The following is a 26682-nucleotide window of genomic DNA, read 5'->3' as shown; positions in this document are numbered from 1 at the left end:
GGTGGTAGGTATAGGATTAACAGATACAGTAGCTGCTTTTACCCTTAGAAGCTACTTACTACTGGCATCATGTCTTAGGATGTCATCTTGTGGGAAGGGGTGGAGGAAGCTCCTCTCCCCACCCCCGCCCCATCATTTCCCCCACAGTTGAAAAGAGCATGTGCTCTTCTGAGACAGGCAGCGTTTCCCAGGTGTTAGGGACACCATGAGAGAGCCCTTTGGTACAACACAGATCTTTCTTATGCTGTTGGGAAGCAGGGTTTGGAGAGCAGTAAAATGTAGGTGCAAATATACAGAGAAAGAGTTCCCATTTATTACACCCCAAAGAGATTAATAAGCCCAAGCCCAAGGCAGTATAACAAAGAACGTTTTAGAAAGCATTGTCAGAAACTGTCTTCTCCCCCAAAGGTAAATCATAACTTCAATGGAGTAGGTGTCCAAGACCCAGCAATCCATCTAATGATCACCCAAAATTCACTCCTTTTGGGCAGATTGTTGTGTAGAGCTCAGCTGGCAGAGATGTGACAAGGATGGAATCCCATTAGGACAAACTTCCTGACAGGTAACAGACACATGGCCTGAGGTTAAATCCAAATGTCTTCTTCAAATAGTTAACGTACCACAGAGAATGCAGAAAAGTGACCGGTTCTTATTTTACCATGATACTCAGACAACAACATATATCTGAAATTGAAATGCTGTTGGTTGTGTGTTGAATTGTCCTAATTATCCTTAGTTTTCATATTATTTACAAGTCAGATAAATTACAGGCTTACCTTCTATTTTTGATAACTATATTATGAAACAATTATTATATCTACCTAGATTTGAAAATTTCTGACATGAGGAAGATCAACAAATTCAGTGATCTTATAACAGTTTAAAATAATGTGTATTTATTATGAGCAAATGATAAAAACATTTTCTCTGGAGATCAGGTTCTGTTAAAGTACAACACAAGTCATTGCAGTTTTGTGAATTCCGCTTGTTCTTTGCAAAATTATTCATGCCTGATTTAAATATTCTTACATCCTACCGCCGTGCAGAAGATACTTCATACCAGACAGGGTTCAGGTACCGGACAAAGATGAAAAACAACCCATGCTCCCCATTCTACTCTAGTCATGTGTTTGTTTGTCTTCCTTTCCTACTAGGAAATGAGTGCCTTGAGGACACAGCCTGTGGTATTCATGTCTGCATAGCACATGAAATAATATCCTGTATCATCTCAAATATGCTTGTTGAATTAACTAACGAATCGATCCAATTACTGTTCTTCCTTAAATTCAAAGTCTTGGTGCCAAGGGATCAGTGGTTTCATTTTCGGTGGGAATCAGTGATTCTTGACAAACCCAACAGTTTCTTCTCTAAAAGATGAGCCTATCAGTAGTGACACTTTTCTTGAAGAGCTTGCACTGTGATTTCTGCGTTCTCAAGAGGTGGAAAGCTATGGTATCATAACGCTTACCTGCCTTCACCACGAGTGTCTGTATAGAAGAGAATGGCCAGCATTACAAAAATGGCTTCGTTGTAAAAGATAAAACCCCAGTCTTTGATGACGCCACGTGTTGAGTCTGACATCTATCCCACTCGCCCCATCCCCAAGGAGTTTCTAGCAGAGCAAAGGGAACCAGGACACGTAAACAAATATCCCGAGTAAGGCTGATGACCTGTATGGCCAGTGCCCAGAGAGAAGCAGATGCTCTGGGAATGCAGAGGAAGAGCAGTCCCTTCTGGGTCTGGGCATCCACTGCAGCTCCTTAAAAATATAGCCTCTGTTTCCGCCGTCTCAGGCTCCGGCGGAGAAGTCAGCCAGCTTTGGATGTGGGTCCCTGCTTTGTTGCTCACAGCAGCATGGTATTGTCTGTTGCTTGGCCTTCTGCACTTCCATACCCTCCCATGTCACATGGGAATAAAAATACTTAGCTTGAAGGTTTTAATAAAACAACAAATGTGTGACCAGCACAATGGTGAGTCCACATCACTTCCGGTTTACTGGAATCTGAACCATGATCAAGACAAGCCAGGCCATCTCCCTCAGAGAGCTGACTTTCCCCTCAGTGGGTGGATGAGCAAGAAGCAAGAACGAAGAAGGTCTGGAACTGACAAGTGAACTCAAAAAAGAAAGCTGGCGATAGGGAGAGACTGGCTTCAGAGCAGGGCGCTCTGATGGCAGGAGCCTGTGAGTAAGACAGAAATGCAAGGTCATCAGCCCGTCAAAGCCTACTTTCCTAACCACAAACACCACAGCTTCTTTCACAGTGATGCGTGTTTCCCACCCGTGCCAGGCATCGCTGCGCTTCCTATTCTGTCTCGTGGCCCAGAAGCTCCTTTAACAAACCTGGATAGTTTTTACACCTGTGGCCTCGGTGGCTGAGAATCATGCTGTTGTAACATTTGTACACTTGTAAGTCTAGTCGTGGACCTACACAGGAAGCGTAATTATGGCTTTGGTACAAAAAGCACATTGAACACTAGGTTCATTTTTCTAAAATATGGAATGAGATTTCATTAAATTTTCCAAAATTAAAGAAATACAACTTAAGGGTTTTTATTTAAAATTACGAGTTGTTCATTATAATTTGTATTTTCATCTCTTAATTTTAATAAATAATTTTGGATCTTTAGAATATAAATGACATTTTGGAAAAAAAATCTTAAAATGATTTCAAATTTTCAAAAATTTTACATTTTCTTTGATATACTTTTTAAAGTGCACTTTTAATACAATGATATTTTACCGTTGAATCATTTAGATCATTATTGTCTAACAGAATAGCAGTTTTGTTCAAATTATATTAAAATAATAATAAATTGTATGGAAAAAATATACAGTAACTTACAAATTACACACGTATGTAATGTTATTACTACTGCAACCTGCATAGTCCATGAACAGGACATCCAGATATGAGCAAGGATGATCAATTTCTTTTTTTAAAAAAAATTAATTAATTTATTTGGCTGCATTGGGTCTTTGTTGCTGTGCCCATACTTTCTGTAGTTGCGGCGAGCGGGGGTCACTCTTCGTTGCAGTGCACAGACTTCATGGGCTTCTCATTGCAGTGGCTTCTCTTGCTGCGGAGCATAGGCTCTAGGCGCGCGGGCTTCAGTAGTTGTGGCTCATGGGCTCTAGAGCACAGGCTCAGTACTTGTGGCACACTGGCTTAGTTGCTCCGTGGCGTGTGGGATCTTCCCGGACAAGGGCTCGAAACCATGTCCCCTGCATCGGCAGGCAGACTCTCAACCACTGTGCCACCAGGGAAGCCCAAGGATGATCAATTTCAGTTGCTTTTTATTCTAGATGACTTTCGGTGATTTGAAACAAGTTTTTAATTTGTTCATTAAAGTGGTACACTTGTCAGAAAGGATGAAGAAATATATTTAACTTTTTGTTAGCTTGACTTATAACTTTAAGATATTTATATATATGGAGTGCAAGCCTCCATGTGTAACCTTGTCATGACTTCCCTGAATAGGAAAGCTGAACTGAATGCATAGTATGCCAATGGTAGGGCTGTAGAAAAAGTGACTCAGTGTAAGGGACACTTGGGTGCCAAGTGACACATGAGCAGACCACTGAAGGAAGAGAAGGAGCAGGCAGTGTGGATACCTGGACAGGGGGATAATGAAGGAGAAATGATAAATGCAAAAGTGTAAGGCTGGAGCACCCTGATGTGTTCAGAGAAGATGGAGAGAGAGAGAGAGAGACGGGATTTGAGGAGATATTTTGACTTTCATCTGTTTTATATATTGGGAGTTTTTGGAATAAATCACCTGAAAAACAAAAAGAGGAATTGCTGCCAAAATGCTTGAAAAAAATTCTTGTGAATGATCATGGTTTGCTCTTTGCTCTGGTGTCAAGGAAACTCAGGGCTATTTCTGTGAGCCTGTGCTGGTGATTAAACAGTATGAAAAGATGCTCAACATCATTAATTATTAGAGTAATTCAAATCAAAACTATGATGAGGTATCACCTCACACTGGTCAGAATGGTCATCATCAAAAAATCTACAAACAATAAATGCTGGAGAGGGTGTGGAGAAAAGGGAACCCTCTTGCACTGTTGGTGTGAATGTAAATTGATACAGCCACCATGGAGAACAGTATGGAGGTTCCTTAAAAAACTAAAAATAGAACTACCATATGACCCAGCAATTCCACTCCTGGGCATATACCCGGAGAAAACCATAATTCAAAAAGATGCATGTACCCGAATGTTCATTGCATCACTATTTACAATAGCCAGGACATGGAAGCAACTTAAATGTCCATCAAGAGAGGAATGGATAAAGATGATGTGGTACATATATACAGTGGAATATTACTTGGCTGTTAAAAGGAACGAAATTGTGCCATTTGCAGAGACGTGGATGGACCTAGAGACTGTCATACAGAATAAAGTAGGTCAGAAAGAGAAAAACAAATATCGTATATTAATGCATATATGTGGAATCTAGAAAAATGGTACAGATGAACTTATTGGCAAAGCAGAAATAGAGTCACAGATGTAGAAAACAAACTGATGGTTACCAAGGGGGCAAAGGGGAGAGAGGAGGATGAACTGGGAGATTAGGATTGACATATGTACACTACTCTGTCTAAAATACGTAACTAATGAGAACCTACTATATAGTACAAGGAACTCTACTCAATGCTCTGTGGTGACCTAAGTGGGAAGGAAATCCAAAAAAGAGGGGATATATGTATACATATAGTTGATCCACTTCACTGCACAGCAAGAACTAACACAACATTGTAAGGCAACTATACCTCCAATTAAAAAAAAGTAAGAATATGCTTTGTGGACTAGCCTTACCTACCTCTTGCTTTACTTTTCTATCCATAGTTTGCATTTAATCCTTCCTGGATTTCTATTGATTTATCCTATTTTGTTGCATAAGTGCTGGTATAATCATTGTACCAGATAGTGCAAGCTGGTCAGATGTTTCTTTAAAGAAGGAGGAGGAACGATGTACAGACTCAGACACAAGGATACTAGCACTGGAAGGGGAAACGAGTTGCCTGGGAAGATGCATTGTTTTACGCATATTGAGGTTGCCATGGGGGTGAAATTTAAAAATGGAAGCTGCTTGAGGTAAAAGAGGACCTGGAAGATGGGAAGGAGGTCAGAGGAGAAAGTCAAGGTGAGCATCTCAGCAAAGAAGAGTTGCTTGATGGTGGGGTGATGGTGGGCAAGCCAGGTGTGATGAGCAGAATAACGACCCCCAAAGATGCCCATGTCCTAATCCCTGGAAGCAGTAAATAAGGAACATTACACCTGCAAAGGTCCTTGCAGATGGCATTTAGGGTTGGGAGCTTGAGATGGGGAGATCATCCTGCATCATCCAGATGGGCCAATGCAAGCACATGGTCCTTGAAAATCCTTCTCAGCCCTGATCAGAGAGAGATTTGCTGACATTAATGGCTTTCAAGCTGGAGGAAGGCAACCACATACCAGGGAAAGCAGGCAGCCTTAGAAGCTGTAAAACACAAGGATTTACCCCTAGAGCCTCCTACTGACACCTTGATCTTAGTCCCATGGGACATGTGTTGGACTTCTGACCTCAAGAACTGTAAAATAACAAATATATGTAATTTAGTCACTAAATTTTGATGATTTGTTTAAGCAGCAATAGGACTACTAAGATATTAGTCAAGAGAAAGAGATAAGCCCAGCGAGAATGAACCCGAAGTGCAATTGCAACCCTGGCTGCTTCCCCACATGAACCTAGGGGCAGGACAGGAATAAACACGCAGATGTAGAGAATGGACTTGAGGACACGGGGAGGGGGAAGGGTAAGCTGGGACAAAGTGAGAGAGTAGCATTGACATATGCACACTACCAAATGTAAACTAGACAGCTGGTGGGAAGCAGCCACATAGCACAGGGAGATCAGCTCCGTGCTCTGTGACCACCTAGAGGGGTGGGATAGGGAAGGTGGGAGGGAGATGCAAAAGGGACGGGATATGGGGATATATGTATATGTAGAGCTGATTCACTTTGTTATACAGCAGAAACTAACACACCGTTGTAAAGCAATTATACCCCAATAAAGATGTTAAAAAAATAAAAGAAAGAAATATGCCAGCCTAGAAAACACTTTTCAGCCTAGTCAATGGGACACCTTCAAATCTGCCACAGTCCACCCCTTGCCAACTTGGCACTCATATGCATCTCTCTAAACCATAATTCATTTTCAAATAAAGATAATATCAAAGTCACACTTTTCTCTAACGTGATGCAACCATCTCGCGTACTACCAAAAACAAACTAACATTTTCTGCGGGAGAGAATATGCTCAGCTCATGCCTATGGGCTTATGGATTATCCTGTACAACCAGCAAGAGGAGGAAAATCCCAAGCTGGGTACTATGGGTGGACTGGCTCAGATTGTAGGTGCCAGCTGAGAATGGGTGGCAGCTGACCACAGCCTTGCTCAAGCGTGGTCTTAAAAGACAGTGGAGAGGGAAATCCCCCCAATGGGCAGAGCCTTAGGCAATGCACTTGGCTGTCCACTGTGGATAGAGACAGAAGGGACCGTAGGGTGGAATAGACACAGGACTGGCAGGACAGTGATGAATGTGCTGATCAGCTCGCCAGCAGCCTGGAAAGCAGAAGACCGGTCAATGGACACAAAGAATGTTGCACAGAGGCCTGTACAAGGACATGCAGGAGTGGGTGGGTATTAAGCAGAATCATCTCCGTATCACATAAGAGCATCTAACATAGAAGATACACTGAGTAGACGAAGTGACTCAGCCAGTTGACATCAGCCAGTCTCTGTCACTGGCTTAAATCACAATAGATTCCTTTAGACTCTGAGCTCCTACAGGGCAGGGACCGTATTACATTGATTGATCTTTGTGTCCCAGGTATTATGCACTGTATCATGGAAAAAAAATGAGTGCCTTCATTCACTCGGCATCCTTCTTTGGGTTGTTTTGTTCTTCCATTTTCTACTTGGAAATAAAAGGAAAAAAACAACTCATAAAAATCACTGTGGGGCTTCCCTGGTGGCGCAGTGGTTGGGAGTCCGCCTGCTGAGGCAGGGGATGAGGGTTCGTGCCCCGGTCCAGGAAGATCCCACATGCCGCGGAGCGGCTGGGCCTGTGACCCATGGCCGCTGGGCCTGCGCGTCCGGAGCCTGTGCTCCGCAACGGGAGAGGCCACAACAGTGAGAGGCCCAAGTACCGCAAAAAAAACCAAAAACCAAAAACAAAAACAAACAAACAAAAAAAAAATCACTGTGCATGGGGCTTTCCCGGTGGCGCAGTGGTTGAGAGTCCGCCTGCCGATGCAGGGGACGCGGGTTCGTGCCCCGGTCCGGGAAGGTCCCACGTGCCGCGGAGCGGCTGGGCCCGTGAGCCATGGCCGCTGAGCCTGCGCGTCCGGAGCCTGTGCTCCGCAACGGGAGAGGCCACAACAGTGAGAGGCCCGCGTACCGCAAAAAAAAAAAAAAGAAAAGAAAAGAAATCACTGTGCAGTGCACAAATCACTTTCACATCCAAGATCAAAGAGATTTGTCTTAAAAAAACAAAGTGTGACAAAACTGACCTCGGTGGTATTTTTTGTGATCTCCATGCCTAGTCCTTGAGTCCAGAGAAATGACAAATGCCTACCATGCTTGCTGACAATAAGAGAGTTAAATATCTACTTTTCCGCACACCATGAACAATGTTCAGGGACTCCGAGACACGGAAACTGTGCAATAACAAATTCATATTTATGTTTTAGCAGGAAGAAAACCTCAGTCTTTTTTTAGCTAATAATTATATCAACCAGGTTTGGCAGCCTGAGGCTGTTTTTCTTCTCCCCAGACAAGGTCTTTCCTGCAGTAAGATATAAATAATGATATAACTTTTTTAGACCCAATAAGCCCCCCCACACTGTAAAGTTATAGTTGTCCTCCATCTGTGAGAACAATAAGTGCATCTTGATAAAGAAAAAACTCGAACTTCTTCAACTCTAAACCTAGTCTTTAATTAAAAATAAAAAGGTAAATCTTTTCAGTCTAAATACAGTTAGTTTTACCCTGAAAACCTGTATGAAAGTACATTTGAAATTGAGTTTGCAATTTAATTGAATAGACCAAAAAAATCACTTTAGTCATAATATAAGGCAGTAGTATGAGAAATAAAATCGGCTGTTCCTATATATATCTATGGTTTGGAAAACAGGAAACTTCACGTATCAGGGGTTGGGATGGAGTATAGATTATGAAAGTCCCTTGACTGGCATCTCTGATGATGTACCTTGTTTTGTACCCTTTCATGCCCATGTTGAATCATCTCGTCTAGACCTGGTCAGATCCAGACAGATTCTACTGTGAATACCCCACAGATCCCAGCCCAGTGCCTTAAGCAGTCAACAGTATTTGTTAATTGTGCAAAGGAATGAGAAAAGCCATTTGCAACATTTCCATGTAAGTCCAAAAACAAATTTTTTAAATTAATTTTTATCGGTGTGTAGTTGCTTTACAATGTTGTGTTGGTTTCTACTGTACAGCAAAATGAATCAGTTATACATATACATATATCCCCTCTTCTTTGGATTTCCTTCCTATTTAGTTCACCACAGAGCATTAAGTAGAGTTCCCTGTGCTATACAGTATGTTCTCATTAGTTGTCTATTTTCTGGAAACAAATTTTAATGAAGCAAAAAGTCAGAGCTACGAAGAAGAGCAGGTGACCAGTTCACCGGCCACATTTTCGTTCATGTAAAGCACTGCAGTGACGGTCCGTGTCACCCAGACACAGGGCTTGGCATGTGTTGCCCTTCATGCTGGAGCATCATTATCCTACAATTCCTTCTAAGATGGGGAGACTGAGGCTAAGAGATGTGAAAGGACCATATAAGTCACAAGGCTGGTAAGAGGGAAAGCAGCAGTGCAAGCCCTCACTTGCCTGCCTCCTGGGACTCCATCCTCAGTGGCTCCAGGGCCACGATCCCAGCTAAGCTGGCTGGTCCCTAAGACCCAGAAGAGAAGCCAACTCCACCATTGCCCCCGGAGGTGCCAAAGGTGTAACAGCCACAGCCTTCGTTATTGGGCAGTTTTTTTCGATGGCCAAACTCAGGCCTTCTTGTTGCCCTAAATATATACTTATAAATCTTCATTTTCTTAATAGTAAAATTGGGCATCTAAGGATATGTTGCTTCACCATTTGTCTGTTATCACGTTTCCTGTTCATGGCCTTTATCCATTTTTCTGTTAGTTCTTTGGTCTCCTCCTCCTGTGGGCCTTTCACATTGCACAGGTGAATTCCTTGTGTGTTACGCATCATGAAAACTCTCTTGGTCTGTCACTGGCCTTTTACTCTGCCTATGCCATGTTTTACTCAAAACTCTCTTTTTTTTCATGTAGTGAAGCAGTCAATTTGCATTATATTATTGTTTGGGGGTTCCATTTGTCAGAGCAAAATATAAAGTCTTAAATTATTTCATTAAACGAAGCTGGAATTTTTTAAAAAAATGTTTCGGCTGCATTCCATCAAGCGCAAATACAAGTAATCATCTGAACTCAACTGTCCTAAAGGTACTTATTTTCTCATTTTTTAAATGTGATTTATCAATCTAACACTTAATGCTTAGGGTTTTTAATTTTAACTGGAGAAGGAAAGGAACATAGAGGTTAGAGCTGCACTGATATGATAGCTGCCAGCCACATGTGTCTATTTAAACTTAAATTCAGTGAGAAAGACTGCCTCGGTTGCAGTAGTGACATCTCCAATACTCAATAGCCACATTGCTAGTGGCTACCACGCAGGGCAGTGCAGATACGAAACAGCCCCATTATCTCAGAAAGTACTGCTGACAACACTGGTCAGATCCTGAATTTCAGAGGCTGGCTGCTTTGAAAAATATCCCAGCCACCGTACTTGGCTAGTGTTTGATCTTGGGCAGGTTACTCTGTTCCTCAGTCCTCTCATCTGAAAATGGTTGCATAGCAGAACTACATCTTCAGATAGCTGTGTGGAGTAAATGAGTTAGTACATAAAAACTATTTAGAACTGTGTCTGGAACACAGTGGGTACTCAATAAGTATTAGCTATTATAATAATAATTATTATATAATAAAATTAATATTATATTACTTATATTGTATATTAACTCCTTTGATTTTTATTCTTCCTGAGTAGTTTGGAGCTATGGTATAATAACAACTGCCAAAGACCTTTTTCTCAAACCATCTTAAAACTAAAGTGATATAAGCTCATGTCTATTATTAGTAGTAGTGTTCTGAACAAGCTAACATTTGGACCCATATTAGCGAATTAGACCCAACCGATTTATCTCCTTAGGTGTGCACTGTATAATAAATATAAAAGCAATTATAATTTGTACAAATCCTACTATGTGTATGTTCCATGCTAGGCATTTTCATAAAATGTTATTTAACCTTCACAAAAAACAAATTTACAAGGCAGCTGTTTTCATTTCTAATTAAAATAAATAGAAACTAACTTGGAGAGTAACCTAAACAACCAAGATCCAAATTAGCCAAGACAGCTAGTAAGTGACAGGGTGACATAGCTTGGATTTGAACACAGCCCATCCTGTCTCTATGAATGTTTATAGTGACAAGAAGTAGAACTTCTAAGTGAAGGTCTATAATCTCAGAGTATAAACAAAATCCCATTGTGGACACAGAGAAAAACTGACATAAGTGCCATTCCAGCTAATAATTTACAGTGGCAGCTGAACTTCAGAAAAATGAAGGATTATCACGTAAAAACCACTGTTCACTTAACAGAAGTTAAAAATGGGGAGAGAAATAGCACTAAGCTCATGGGAATAAAACTAGATAAACAATTGCAGGTACCACAGTACCTCACTCAGAGTAAACCACCTTAAATGTTAGCTCTAAACATCACGAAGAGGAGGAAGGGGGAAGAAAGAAACAGAAATAGAGAAGAATAAGTGAAGAGAAAGGGGGAAATTGATAATGAATTAACTCCATGAAAATGCCTCTTTTTAAGCAGCTATTCTTAAAAATGAACTCATATAATATAGTATGTTGGCCTTTATCCCACAGCAACCCTGTGAGCTAACTAACACAGATAGTATTTCCATTCCATAGGTGAATATAGATTTTCAAAGAAGTAAACCAACCAGTGTATAATCACAGTGGTACTAAAATGTAGATCTTTGTTACATTGGCATTGGTGGCCGTCTTTTTCTAGTCAGAAAGGAGTTATTCCCATCTCCCAATGGTAAACTGCCAGCTGCTGATCATTTACTGATTAAGTTACATACCATTCTTCCTTTGGCAACCTGCAGCCATTCATTCATCTACTCAACCACTATTTAATGAAACCTTCTAAGGGCCAGGTCCTGGGCTTGACACAAAGGACACAGAGGCAAATGAGGCAGACACAGACTTTGTCCTCATGAATCTTACAATATGGCAAAAGCAAGAGGCATAAACCAAGCCATGGTTAGTGTGATGAATGAGGATTTAATAGAAGTAACTAGCTCAATCCATAAAAGAAGGAAATGCTTTCCTGAGAAAACAATATTTGAGCTGATTATGTCCATGTTGTGGGGAAGGGAGGATGGGGAGAGAAGAGGACAAAGAAAATATGATAGACTCACCTAATCTTGGGGTGATCATATACCTCTACCTGTTGGGTTAGATTTGGTCATAGGATTTGATCTAACCAATGGAATGGGAATGGGAATAACATGAGTCAATCTGGGGCAGAAACTTCAGGAGCCAGTGTGAGGTTTGCCATGCTCTCCTTTCCTTGTTCCTGGGACTATACAAGCACATGTCAAGATGAAACCTTGGGTTTCATCTTGCATCACTGTGTACCTGCATCACTGTGATATACAGAGCCCCATTGTTGACCAATTTGGACACAGATAGAGAATATTTTTGAAGCAGTAAGAATAAATGTTGGGTTAAGAAGGCTAGAGATGCTTGTGGTTTGGCCAAAAGCAGAGGGAGTGGGGATAGGAAAAAATAGATGTCTTTGAGAGATATTTAGAAGAAATAATCACTAGGTTTGGAAACTGAGTGATTATGTGGAACCAAGAACTGAAAGGAATGAGGGGTGTTTGTGAAGCTTAGGGAAAGATAATGCTATTTGATCACATTTAGATTGAGAAGCCCAAGAGGCATCTAAATAGAGTTGTTTTAGGTGTGGCTATGCAGCATACAGGAGCTCACAATGAAAGGTTTTCTCTGGAGACATCCCTTCAAGAGTCATCAATATAGAGATGCTAATGAAGCTGCTGGAATGTGTGAGCTCACTCAGGGAGGGGGTGTGAATGGAGGACTGACGAGGAGACAATGGCAAAGCAGAATGACCAGATAGCAAGGAAGGAAATCAACAGGATGTTTTTTAAGCAGGGTAAGGACAACAGAATCAAATGATTTAGAGTGTTCAAGAAAGCCAAGGGCTGAAAATGTCCATCAGAGTTTCTGATGTGGAAGCTGTTGGTGACTTTATCGAGAATTTTGGTGGAGGGACAGTGGGAAAATTCAGAATGTTGTGGTTTAAGAACAAATAGAGGATGGACTAGAAAATTAGGACCAATACTTCTACTGAGAACAAGCAGAAAACTTGGACATAATCTAAAAAGTCTGCTGGAAGATATTAGAGAGAGCTAATAAGGTTGTGATATAGTCAGAAATTAGACCCAAGTGAGGAAAATTTGGGGCACAATTTTATTAATGGCCTCTTCCAAATTCTGGAAAGGACAGAAAAAAAGGCTAAAAATATGAGCAGTACTTCTGACAGCTTAATAGGACTATGGGTGAAAAATGGACCCCAGGTCCCTACAAAGAGTGGAAAGAGGTCCTGCTAAGCTACCCAATATTTAACTTGTGATGCTTGTGAGACACATTGCCAGGTAAAAGTGAGCTTAAAAAAGAAAGAAAAGAAAAGAAAAGAAAAGAAAAGAAAAGAAAAGAAAAGAAAAGAAAAGAAAAGAAAAGAAAAGAAAAGAAAAGAAAAGAAAAGAAAGAAGGAAAGAAAGAGACAGAGAGAAAGAAAGAAAGAGAGAGAAAGAAAGAGAGAAAGAAAGAAAGGAACTACCGTTAGCAATTACTTAGTGAAGTGAATCATTTCAGACCCTGAAACTGGATTAAGATGATGCCAAAATCTAGTGCCAATGTCTGCCAAAAGCAAAATTCAATTTAAAAATTAAATACTCTTGGGCTTCCCTGGTGGCGCAGTGGTTGAGAATCCGCCTGCCGATGCAGGGGACACAGGTTCGTGCCCCAGTCCGGGAAGATCCCACATGCCGTGGAGCGGCTGGGCCCGTGAGCCATGGCCGCTGAGCCTGCGCGTCCGGAGCCTGTGCTTCGCAACGGGAGAGGCCACAACAGTGAGAGGCCCGCATATCACAAAAAAAAAAAAAAAAAATTAAATACTCTCTTTGCTATACAATAGGTTCTCATAGTTATCTATGAGATAACTATACTAATGAGAATGTACTCTACTCAGTGCTCTGTGGTGACCTAAATGGAAAGGAAAACCAAAAAAGCGAGGATATATGTATATGTATAACTGATTCACTTTGCTGTACAGTAGAAACTAATACATCATTGTAAAGCAACTATACTCCAATAAAAAGTAATTTTAAAGAGTAGGTAAATAAATAAATAATAAAAATTAAATACACTCTGGAGGATGAACTATTATTTTAGGCCTCAATAGTATTTATACAATTCTTTATACAAAACCTTGCACTCAATCAAAAATGACCAGAATGCAATCAGACAAATAACATGAATTAAAATGAAGAAAAAACCAAATAAGTAATCGAAACAGACCTGCATTTTTAAGGATTTAAAACAGAAGAATGAGGACTAAAAGCAAACTGGAAACCATAAAATGAAAAATAAACATTAAAGACATGAAAATTTAAATGACTAAAATTAATAATTCATTAGATGGTTTATCATCAAATTAGACACACCTAAATAGAAAATGAGTGAACTGAAAGATGAGACAGAAAGAAATCCAGAATTAAGCACAGGATGAAAAAAGAAATCGAAAAAAAAGGAGAGGGTAAGTGAAAATATCTAACATGTATAATCGTCCCAGAAAGAGAGGAGATTTAACGTAAAGTTGAAAACATACTTAGAAAATGGATGAGAATTTTCAAAAATTAATGAAAGCTGTGAAGACACAATTTGAAAAGGCCCCTGAATTCCCAAGCCAGACAAAAGGAAAACCACAAATTTCAGACTAAAGTTGAAGAAAATTACACACCAAAAGAAATTATTAAAATATGCCAGAAAAAAATTGATTACCTTCCAAGAAGAAGCAATAAGACTTGGAACTCTCTGCATAACAGGAACAAAGAAAAACAGAAGAAAATGCAATAATATATTTATATTATTGAAAATAAAATAAAACAACAAACTAGAAATGTAATCCAAAAGTTAAATTTCTTCCACTTTGAAGTATATCGCTCAGACAGCAACAAAAATTTAAAAATAAATCATTACTAGCAGACCTACAAGACAGAAAATATTTTAAAATGCCTTCTGGTAGAAGAAAAATTATTTCAGTTTAAAGGTAAAGATGATGGAAAGAATAGAAATAAAAATTAATAAAAAGGTAAACAACTGAGTAAAAATAAAGAAATATTGAATAATAAAAATAATAGTAATAAGATCTAGGAGTTTAAACATGTTCAAAATTAAAACACAAGAGTCAATGGAATTAATGTAATAAGAAGGTGAAATTGAGATAAAGTGTTCTAAGGTCTTTGCATCATCAAGCAAGAGGGTGAAGCACCAAAGAATATCAGAAATTAATGAGTCAAGGTTGAAGTTTGCAATCTCTGAGGAAACAACTGCAAAAATACTAAAACAATATATATTCCTAAACTTGCATAGGGACATATAAAATCTAAGCATCACTCAGTGACGATAATGTCTCTGATAATTAGAAGTTCTGTACAAAAAATGCCAACGATGTGTCTACTTTCAATTATTTTTAAAGGGAAATTTATAATGCATTACACCTTAACCAAATCCCCTAATCAATGCCCTAAAGTGTAGCTAAGACATAGTAAAACAGACATATATAAAATGCACCCACCATATCACTGAACAATTATTAGCATGCTTGAATTCAGTAACATAATCTCTCTATGGCCAGCTACACAGCAGATGTACATCTTTGTTTACAAATGGTTTGCTTTTCAAAAAGTTTACACACACACACACACATACTCACTATTCTTATGTTACACAGATTTTATAAAACAACTTTATATAACAACTTTATTGAGATACAATTTATATTTTCTTTCGAGTTTTCTAATTTTAGCTCTTACATTTGGGTCTATGACTCATTTCAAGTCAATGTTCATGTATAGTGAGGAGTATCTATCCAACATGTGGAGATGCTGTTGTTCTAAAACCATTTGTTGAAAAGACTATTCTTTCCCCATTGAATGGTTTAGATACACTCGTGAAAAATCAATTGATGATGAATGTGAAGGTTTGTTTATGGACTCTTGGTTTTGTCCCATTGTTCTATACGTCAGCAGGCCAACCTTATTCCAGTACCACACTGTCTTGATTACTGTAGCTTTGCTGTAAGTTTTGAAATCAAGAAGTGTCATTCTTTCACGTCTTTCATATATAGTTAGCTCAATTAAAAAAAAATTTAAAGTGTCAGACATTTTGCAAAAGAGGAAATCAAAATAGTTAATACACATTTAAAATGTGTTCAAGCTAAATTACAATCAGGAAGATGCAAATTACACCCACAGTGAACTGCCACTCTACCTAGCAGAAGAGCTAAAAATCAAAATACCAGGATGTCATGTTTCTGTGAGGGTTTAGAGCAACTGAAACTCTCATAAAGTGCTAGTGGATGTGTAAATTGATCTTAGCACTTGGAATTCTCTACTACAGTTGAAAACTTGCGTATTCTACAACCCAGCAATTCTACTCCCATGAACTGTAATTCCTTGCAACAAAGAGACATGAACAAATCAGTCACAGCAATAGCAGCAGTTAGCCCCAAACTGGAAACAGCCCAAATGTCCTTTGATGATGCATTGGATAAATTAGATTATGATATATCCTTACAATGTTTAGTAATGAGAACCAGACACAGATTACATACTGTGTGATTTCATTTATATAAAGTCTAAAAGCAGATAAAACTAGAAGTCAAGATAGTAATTAACTTTGAAGAGAGGGAGTATGGGGAAGGGGTCCTAGTGGTTCTCTGGGATGCTGGCAAAATTATGTGTCAATCTGAGCGGTAATGATACAGCTATTTGTTTTTAGATAATTTATTAAGCTGACCATAACTATTTGATGCAATTTTATTCATATGCACAGAATGCAGTATGAGAGAGTAGAGAGAGCAGCTCCTTTGTTCATTCATTCAGCAAATACTCACTGAGAACACGTTGTACAACAGGCACTGGGCTATCCACTGAATTTGGAGTGAAATGAGACAGACTGCCGTGCTCTTGTGGACATCACAGAAGTCTACCTGAGAAGGGATGGAGAAAGAGGGAGAGCAGGATCGGAATGTATTTATTTAATGTAAGAAAACTGGGAAATGTTTATACACCTTTAGGAAGGAGCCAGTAGCCAGGGATAAGTATGTACTGCCTCAAATGCAAAGCTTTGAAATTAACACAAAACACTCCATATATACACCCAAGTTATTATTTTTAAATGGCTGAAATCTTCCCAGGACAAAATATTTTAATTTGTCATTTCGAAGAAGAAGGAGAAAAAGGAGGAGGAAGAGGACAAAGAGAGGAAATACCAGACTTACCACTGGGATCTGGCACTTTGCCATGCAGTACAACCTGTCTTGCAAAAGGTCAGAAACTAAAAGTGATTTTATTCAAGTCAGAAAAAATTTCCCCACTTACTGTCATGAGTCAATATTGATATAAATCAATCACAATGTGAAATCCAACAGCTCCACATTCTTCCTCTTGCATTTTAATTGCAAGATGGAAGGAAATATGTATATTTCAACCCCCATGTGTCACATCTTCAGTTTCTCTCAGTCTCTTATTGGCAAGGCTAGACTGAGACTCAACCTTCTAGACAAATGGATGGTTTGGTCTCCTTCACATTAATATTCCTTAAAGACAAACAAGAAAAAGAGAACACCAGGGGCAGGGCTCAACTAGCCTTCTGATACCCTCATCCCCATGCCAACTGAATGGGGTGGAGGACCAGACCATCAAGTCACATCACTCCAGCACGTTCCACAGTGGCCCCAGGTCGCATGTCCAGCATTAAAATATCCCTTTCATTCATTTCTAATACTCTCTGAGAAGAGTTCTGGTAAATCAGGTTCTCTGCGCTCTTACAGTTATGGGATAATCCACCACCCTAGTGGCAGCTCAGCTCCCTTATATTATCTCCATAGACCTTACTGGGCTATCCCCTCAACCGATATATGATACAGATAACTATGACCCACAGTGCTCCTGCCCTCGTTTGATGTTCCACATGTGCCTTTAAGATATCAAGTATTAAAGGTCTGTATTAAAACACATGTGTATTATTTGGTATGAATCACACGTGGAAGTGTGACCAGTCATAAAGATGGTATCCCAATTAATATTTTGATTCGTTAGCCCATCAACAAACGTCTGAACACTTACCACTGGCCCCAAGAGGATTGATCATGAGACAGATGTGTTTCAAAAGCGACAGGGGGAGTAGTGTGGGGGACACCTTGTCAACAGGGAGCCAGGAGCCTGCGTGACAACAGTAGAAATAGTGTGAAGAGATCAGGGGGAAGCATGGGTGGAGGGGGGACAATGGTAGGGAAATTAAAAACTGGACGAGTGCTGATGACAGATTTGGAGGACTGAGTCCATGGAGGGCTAAACTGTTATCACTCATAGTTTTGTAGATCCAAAATAGATAATCAGGTTTGATGCATTTAGTTTTTCAGAAAAAAACTAAGTATTTGTTTAGCACTCATCCCCCTTTCTACATGGTCTTCACCTTGCTGTGATAAAATAACAGGTTTTTATGTGAAAAACAATTAACTTGATTTTACTACCATGGAGTTTAGATAGGATGTATGAGGACAGAGTTTAAGGGTTTCTTTTAAACAAGGGTTAGAGGGATATGAAAAAATAATAATTCTAGGATTCAATGTTTCACAATTAGGTCACAGCTTCCATTTTTCAGGGGAAAATTGCAACTCTCCACATTGGTACTTTTCCACTTAAATTCAGCCACTTTTCTGGTTCGTATTTAAAACAGAGACAGCGGATAGGAACTGGAAATATTAACAGGATTTTTTACCTGCAATGTCTTCAGACAACTGTACAGGCACTTTGCTATTTTTCATAAAGACGTCCCCAGAAAAACAAATCTAAGATGTCTTGTGGCAAATTCGGATTCACTCAGCCGTGAATGTTTAAGTCCAATTGGAGAAAAATAATTCAGGTTCATCTGCTTTTTTCCAGCGAGAGGTATTTAATGTTCATCTTTCGGATCATGCCCTTAGAGAGGTGTCTGGGGGCGGGAAGAGAAATTCCCAGTGCCTTCCTGTACCCCACCACCACCAGGGGAGTTTTTCTTATGGGTCCTGAGTTGTATGAAGACCCGGCCTATGAGGACCAGAAAGTAAATCAACCTCTCATGATTCCGGTAGCCAGACCTTAGGAAGGCCTCGGCCATCTGGCCGTCTCACTTTAGAAACCCTGCCGTGGCCCAGACCAGCCAAAATGCTGCAGCCGGGGGGCTGGCAGCTTCCACACAGGACTTTCTGTCCTGACCAAGCTGCTTCTCCTCCTGAATTTCTGTTGCGGCAGGTGCTGCCCTTTCCAGTCTAGTGGGGGCAGGGATATCCACTGTGGCTTGCAGTCAAGGGCAAATAGGCTGGCTCCACCTGCTGACATGAGGCCTCTAACATTCCTGGGGAAAACCGTGGCATCTCGAGATCACAGACTTTGTGTGGGAAGTGGGCCACTGAGCTATTCAGGCCCAATGTGTGGTTTCCCTTTTGTAGGCAGGACTATCCTCTCAGGGCATTGCAGTCAACCCCCAGTCTTATCCAGAGAGTGAAGGCTTCCCTTGTCTCCCTCTTTACTCAGTCCACCACAGCAGACCCTCCCAATCCAAACACACTCCCATTCCATCTATTTTCCCATCTCTCAAAAATAGCAGAAAGTGTTGTTAAAGGTAACAAAAAAGCGTGCACACAGGTGCATGCACACCTATGCACACACGCACACATGCACATACATGCACACGCCCCTTGTTAAAGAGAAGAAGGAGAAGGAATCGAAGGAGAAGAAAGGAGAGACAAGGAGTCTGCACTGGATGGGCCGGGATAGGAATGCTGTCAGCTGCAAGAAACAGGAAGCCTGGTATCCATGGCTTAAGTGGGTCAGAGTATATTTTTCTCCTCTAACAAGGAATCCAGAGGTATTTAACAGCTGGTGGTAGTTGAGGGGCTCCCTAGCGTCAGGGGCACCCCATGTGTCAGGAAAGGCTGCCACAGCCCCAGGGTCAGTTGCAGAGCTGCCACATTCAAGGCACAAAAGCATGGGGTAGGGGCAGCCCCAGCTGTGGTTTCTCTTTTCAGAAGCCTCCCTTCTATTTTCCTCTCATATCTCATCAGCAAGATGTGAGGTATGAGGTCCCCTCCAGGCACCAAGGATATGGAAAGTAAGTGTCTCACCTGGGCAGGTTACTGACCCCAGCAAATCTGGGTCATGCTGACAAAAAAGTGTAGCAGAGCAGGACCCTATGGGGTCTCCCCAGAACAGACTGCCCTCATGCCCCCACATCCTCCACCTGCCTTTTGTCTGTATAAAAACTTCAGTCAAATAATAAATTTATTCACAGAAGTGAGAAAATGCAGAAAGAAAGGAAAACAGTCAGGCAAGACAAAATAATAATAGTTTAGCCATTAAACAAAGTCAAGACCTTTAGTTCCTCCTCAAGGGCTATAGATAATATTCTGAGCTGTGTCCTTTGAGCTGTTTTGCAGATACTGAAGTCCCCACCAGGTGGAAGAAGTTAACTGTATGTGGCTCACAGGCATGTAGACACCATACCAGCTGGAACCAGAAGATTGATGATGTGGATTCCCAAATACCTCATCACCAACCAATCAGAAGAATGTCCACTAGCTGATCACACACCCCACACACCCCCTCCCTCACCCTGTATTTAAAAACTTTTCCCTGAAAGCCATCGGGAAGTTGGGGCCTTTTGAGCACCAGCCGCCTGGACTCCTTGCTTGGTGCCTGTAAAAAACTCTGCCCTTTCCTTCACCACAACCCAGTGTCAGGAGATTGGCTTTCCCACGCCAGGGCAAGCAGACCCAAATTTGGTTCAGTAACAGAAGTACAGGAGGATAACTCTCAGGCAACAAGCATCCCTGATGAGCACTCCTGCTCCCTACCTGTGAAGCTCCTCCTCAACTACTCCATTCACCCAAGGGTTGTGGAGTTTAAGGTCCCTGGTAAACTATATGGTACATGGGCTTGTCTCAGTTGACCTCACAAGAAAATCATTATGCATAAGAGAAACATGAATTTGAAGTTTTGGAGTACAATACATTTGCACATTTTGGAATGTCTGCCTTTCAGTTATGGAACAGGAGGCCAGAGTCTATTTGCAAAGAAGCAAATGTGTTGCTCTGTTATAGATTCTTGTCCATAATTAAGAATCTGTATCTTTGGTGAATACACTAGTATTTATTTCCCCATGATTGTGAAAAATTTACCAATTGTCATTTAAAAAGCTAATTTAGTAACAAGGAAAAAAATAAAACTAAGAACATGTAAAATTGAATCATTAGGAAAAAAGACAAGAACAAGTAAAACTGAATCAAATAGGCTTACTGATTTGAATAATATAACATATTTTTAACATTTTGACTGTCTTGAATTTTTAATGGACAAGGCTTGTGAATTCTCTTAATTAAGAAAGTATCAATCTTAAAACTGACTTCTTAAAATAGCAGAACTATATTTAATGGCTCTGAATTATAAACCTGCAGATAAGATTGTCTTCATCTGCAAGGGAAAAGTCACTGAACCAGAAAAAGGAGTGCAGGTCATTTTTAGTTCTATCCATTTCTTCATGAAATTGGGAAAGCTTAGAAATAAATAAAATCTCCCCATACAGCTCTTTCCTCCAAAGATATGTTTCTCAAAAAAGAAAAACTCAAATGACAAGAAATGACTCCTTTTTTTTCGTACCTTTTGTGTTTTGCAAGCCTTCATTTTATGTGATGTTTGGGTCAGTGGTCTCCATATCTCTGTGTAGTTAATAGCTAAGTCAAGAGATCATTATATAGTATTTGGTAATTATCCCAACTCATAAAGATATATTAGGTGTACCAAACAGTTTAAACGGTCCATTTCCTATAGATTGACTCATTTGCCTCACAGCCTTCTACCACATAATAATGCTTGGTATAGGTGGCAAATGTGTTCACTGGAGTGTTCTCAAAACCCAAATTACACTCTTCATAATGAATAAATTTATAATAGCACATATTCTTCAATTTCACTCCTGATGAAAATCTGGTTAGTCAAAACCAGAAGAATATAAAAAGTCATTAAAGGAAAACCTCTATGGAGATATCGAGCATATATGGGTAACAATTTGCTTCTGGCAACCTAATATTTCTTACTAGTAAGTCATTACAGTTAAAAGTAGAATGATTTTAACGTAAGTCATATTTAGTATATAGCCTAACCATAATTATTTTCTCTAATCATGTTGTCCAAAAAACATTATTCACAGTGAGATCATTAACAATAATAATGATAATAATGAGAAAAACAACAAGAGAAATATGAAGGACTATAATGGGTTCCTTACTGTGAAACTTTATGTGATTAATACTTGATAGGATAATTTTGTAAGCTAGAAGCTGTCACATCCTTGACATATTAAAAATTTAAATATGTAACTATTTTCATGAATTAATACATCTTTCCTATTTTTTCTTAAAAATGAAGGAACTCAATTTCTGTGAAAACTATCATTTTTACATGAAAAAAGTATACATAACTATGGAGATGGGAAGTGAAAAAAATAAAGGCTAATCAAAATAACCTTTATCTTAACATTCTGTGATTAATATAGGACAATTGAGTCCATGAGACTCATTTTCCCAACCATAACATGGGAATACTAGTACTTTCTTTACATAGTGGTTGGATGATAAAATGAGATAATGCAGAAAAAGTATTATGTGAACTTCACAGTTCATAGTAGACACCTCTTACAGAAGCAGACACTATTGGTTGAATTCAGGGTAGCGTTACTAGAAATTTTAATTTTCTTCTTTACAAGTTTCTTATATGTATTACTTTTATAATCATAAAAAATTGACATACTTTCATTCTGAAATACACATTCACACACAAACACACAAAAAGAATTACAATTGTTGTTATTTGTATTAAAAGTTCCAATTTAAAAACAGACATATGGACCAATGGCACAGAATAAAGAGACAAGAAATAAGCTTATGCATTTACAGTCAACTGACTTTTGAAAACTGTGCCAAGACTATGCAATGTGGAAAAGATAGTCTCTTCGACCAATGGTGTTGGGAAAACTGGATATAACATCCAAAAGAATGAAACTGGACACTTTTCTTACACCATATACAAAAATCAACTCAAAATGCATTAAAGATTTAAATATAAGATGTGAAAATTATGAAATTCCTAGAAGAAAATATACGGTAAAATCTTCATGACATTGGTCTTATCAATGATTTCTTGGATTTGACATAAAAAGTACCAGCAACAAAAGCAAAATTACAAGCAAAGCTACATCAAACTAAAAAGCTTCTGCCCAGCATTATTTATAATTCCTGGGATATGGAAGCACCCTAAGTGTCTATCAATAGATGAATGTATAAAGAAGATATGGTACATATATACAGTGGAATACTTCTTCATCAAAAAAAGAATAACATTTTGCCATTTGCAGCAACATGAATGGACTTGGAGGATATTATGCTAAGTGAAATAAGTCAGACAGAGAAAGACAAATACTGTATGATATCACTTATATGTGAAATCTAAAAAATACAACAAACTAGTGAATAAAAACAAAACCTTTTGCACAGAAAAGGAAACAGTCAACAGAATGAAAAGGCAACCTACAGAATGGAAGAAAATATTTGCAAATGATATATCTGATGAGAGATTAATCTTCAAAATATATAAGAACTCCTACAACTTAATAGCAAAGAAAAATCCCAAATAACCCAGTTTTTAAAATAGGCAAAGGACTTGAATAGACATTTCTCCAAAAATGACATACAAATGGCCAACAGGCATATGAAAAGATGCTCATCATTACCAATTATCAGGGAAATATAAATCACAGCCAAGTTATGTAAGATGAATAAGTTCTAGAGATCTGCTATATAACATAGAGCCTAGTGCTAACAACTGTGTTTGTTGTGTACTTAAAACTTTGCTGAGAGGGTAGATCTCACGTTAAGTGTTCTTGCAATTTAATTAATTAATTCCTGTTCCTCTGATTCTTTGGTCCATTGTTCTGAACAAAAAGCCTTTGTTTATGAGAACCATGACCTACTCTAAAAGGTATGTGTTTGTCGATCCAAGCCAAATATTTTGATTATAAAATACCTAATTCATACTTCAGTTCTTAGGTTTATGAATTTCATATTAAGAGGGTTTGTTTGGTCCTCTCTGTATTTCAAAAGTTATCAAACATCTGTGATTTTACTGCTCAGGATTTATGTTTCCCTGAGCCCAAGAAAGGGAGAGAACAGTGGTTAGCACCGTGAGTTCAGGAGTCAAAGGGCCCAGGTAAGACCCTGAGTACGTTTGCTAACATCCTTATGTAAAATTTGCATAGTAATAGTTTTATATCATGGATAGTTATGATCACTAAATAAAATCATGCATGTCATGTGTTCTTTGCCTTTTCTGACATGTAGTAAGGCCTTAATAAATATTAAATTCTCAACGGCCTCCAAAGAAATTAATTTTGTTAGCCACACTCCTGTCTTTCCCTGCACCCCTGAGTAGTATGCACCAAAGATGAAATAGAATGGAACCACACAAGTGCTGGCACTGTCAGGGCAAGCAGTGGAGACCAAGTTGTCCGTTTTGGATTACTTTCAGCCATCCAGACTCCAGAGTAGTAAGGTGTCAATGGTGTCCTTTCTGCTTCAAACAAATAGATGCCTCCCCCATGGAAGATGAGCCTGAGATGAAGGGGCACCAGGAAATCTGATTAATCAAGTGAACATCTAATCCTGAATTTGGAAGGATACAACGGGAGTCTCTCAGGATCATACACAATCTCTCCAATTGAGAGCAGAGCCCAAGCCAGCGATGGAGGATGAATTTAGCTTAATGGCCTTGTGTGTCCTACATCTTGGAAATTCTAAGTGCTATGGCAATGGGACCCAACAGTTTGTGAAAAGATAAAGAAAGCACAGCGTCTAGGACCCTGAATTACCCAAGTAAACTATTGCATTTTTCCCAGGTTCGCCTCAAGGGGGAGCCTCTCCCATGTCCTAGAAGCTTAAGTCTGATCACGGATGAGTCATGACTCATCCTCTTCTTCACGTGTGCAAGCCAGCCTTCAGACCCAGGTTTACCTCTTGAACCCTCTGTCTTCTCATGGCGATAATTAATATTGAACTGCACTTGTCTTTTTCTCCATCTCAGGAGAATTGGATTGAACTTGCCACACTTCTCAAATCTGAAACACTCTCTGGGGTGACTTTAATAATCTTTTGCCACTTACTTGAAAGCAATAATACTTAATTTTCAAAGGAGAGAGAAAATGGATGTAACAGTTCTGCAAAACAGGTAAAAATGAAGTCCTTTTATAGACTAATTATTGATAAAATTTAATTAGAAAAATTACCAAGGGTTTTTTCCCATGGCTTTTAAAGAGTTTCAGCAAAATTGACTTAGGAAGTCATATTCAGGAGTATAAAGATAATGACAAGAATCCATGGGGACTGATGACATTTTCAAAGTCATCAATAGAATAATGAGAAAAAAATCTAGGAACAACTTCCTTGTCACTCTGTAGGACCTAGAACTCTGCCAGCCCCTCCAGCCTCCTCTTTTACTTCTTCCCTTTAGATGTCTCCCTGCCTCCTTTTTATTATTCAAAGAAGCCCAGCCCTTTCTTGTCTCAGAACCTTGTTATGTGTTGTACCTTCTGCTTGGAATCCTCTTTCCACACTCTTTACATCTTCTTATCCTGTGGTCCTCACCTTTCATCCCGCTTCTGCAGAGCCCTTCTCTGTCTGCTCTATTCAAACAGCCCTCAGTCAGCTCAGTTACTCTCTCTCTCATCTCTCTTTGGATATTTTCTTCACATCTTTGACCACAAAGGGTTAATATGTTATATATTTATTTCCAGTTCTGTAATTATGATGTGTACCACTTCTCTCCTTGTCCTAGAGTCAAAGTTCCATTAAGTTTCCCTATTCCCCTCCAATGTTTCAGCACCTAGAACAGTGCCTGAACCACTGAATGAACCACATTCCCCTCCAATGTTTCAGCACCTAGAACAGCACCTAGAACACTGTCTGAATAGTACTAACAAATATTTGTGGAACAAAGAAATAAATGAATAACTCAATGAACACCATGTTCACTGCTTACATTCACAGGATATAGTATTTTAAACAAAATAATTTGAAGGTTGACCCCATCATTGGGGTCAACCAACCTTATTTCTTCATGTATGTACTTCCTGTTTGTTTCTGAACTACAGTAGTAGCTGGATAGTTATTGATTATCCAAGCTTCACTTGAGGGGAATAATATGGTCCGTGTCATGGGAGATTAATAGGATATATAATCTGAAAAATCTGAATTCCACCTTCCTGATCAGAAAATATGTTGGGCTGTCATAGGTTATCAGGAACATCTTTTCTGGATTTATATGTAGAGAAATTTGGGGGCTAGAATATCTGAGCTTCTCGAGATACTAGTCCAACAAAAGAAGGACTGTAAAGACCTCATTCCATCTGCTGACATCTTCTCCAGGCAGATCAGAGTGGGAGCATGCCTGGTCTCCCATCAAGGGCTGTGTGTGACCTCTGGGTCACTTCCAACAGGCAACTACCTAAGGGGGTTATCACCAGTGCTGATAAGCCTTGGGGGTTAGCATCCCTGTCCTTGTCTTTTCACACAGATGCACTTTGCATCTCTTTTGCGCTTTTAGAGTTAGTTTACCTGGTGCACTTCCTGCACTGGTAGCCAATTTCTTGCTCCAAAACATTCCAGTCAGTTGGTTTTTACATTCAAGAGAGAAAACCATAATTCAAAAAGACACGTGCACCCCAATGTTCATTGCAGCACTGTTTACAATAGCCAGGTCATGGAAGCAACCTAAATGTCCATTGACAGATGAATGGCTAAAGAAGATGTGGCACATATACACAATGGAATATTACTCAGCCATAAAAAGGAATGAAATGGGTCATTTGTAGAGATGTGGATGGACCTAGAGACTGTCATACAGAATGAAGTAAGTCAGAAAGAGAAAAACAAATATCATATATTAACGCATATATGTGGAATCTAGAAAAATGGTACAGATGAACCTGTTTGCAAGGCAGAAATAGAGACACAGATGTAGAGAGCAAACATATGGACACCAAGGGGGGAAGAGGTGGGGGTGGGATGAACTGGGAGACTAGGATTGACATATATACACTAATATGT

General features: G+C 39.4%; 1 long non-coding RNA gene across 1 annotated transcript; it reads right to left on the bottom strand.

Moving 5' to 3' along the window:
* Nucleotides 1-2137: 2137 nt before the first annotated feature.
* LOC136793969 (uncharacterized) lies at nt 2138-16437 on the bottom strand. Its single transcript, XR_010840078.1, has 3 exons — nt 16384-16437; nt 14268-14300; nt 2138-2180 (listed from the first exon to the last, which is right to left on the bottom strand). It is a non-coding gene; the product is annotated as an uncharacterized lncRNA (long non-coding RNA).
* Nucleotides 16438-26682: the final 10245 nt, after the last annotated feature.

Source organism: Kogia breviceps, chromosome 4, assembly GCF_026419965.1.
Source record: "Kogia breviceps isolate mKogBre1 chromosome 4, mKogBre1 haplotype 1, whole genome shotgun sequence".
Taxonomy (NCBI): Eukaryota; Metazoa; Chordata; class Mammalia; order Artiodactyla; family Physeteridae; genus Kogia; species Kogia breviceps.
The sequence above is the reverse complement of the archived record's forward strand: the minus strand, read 5'-3'. Positions and strand labels throughout refer to the sequence as shown.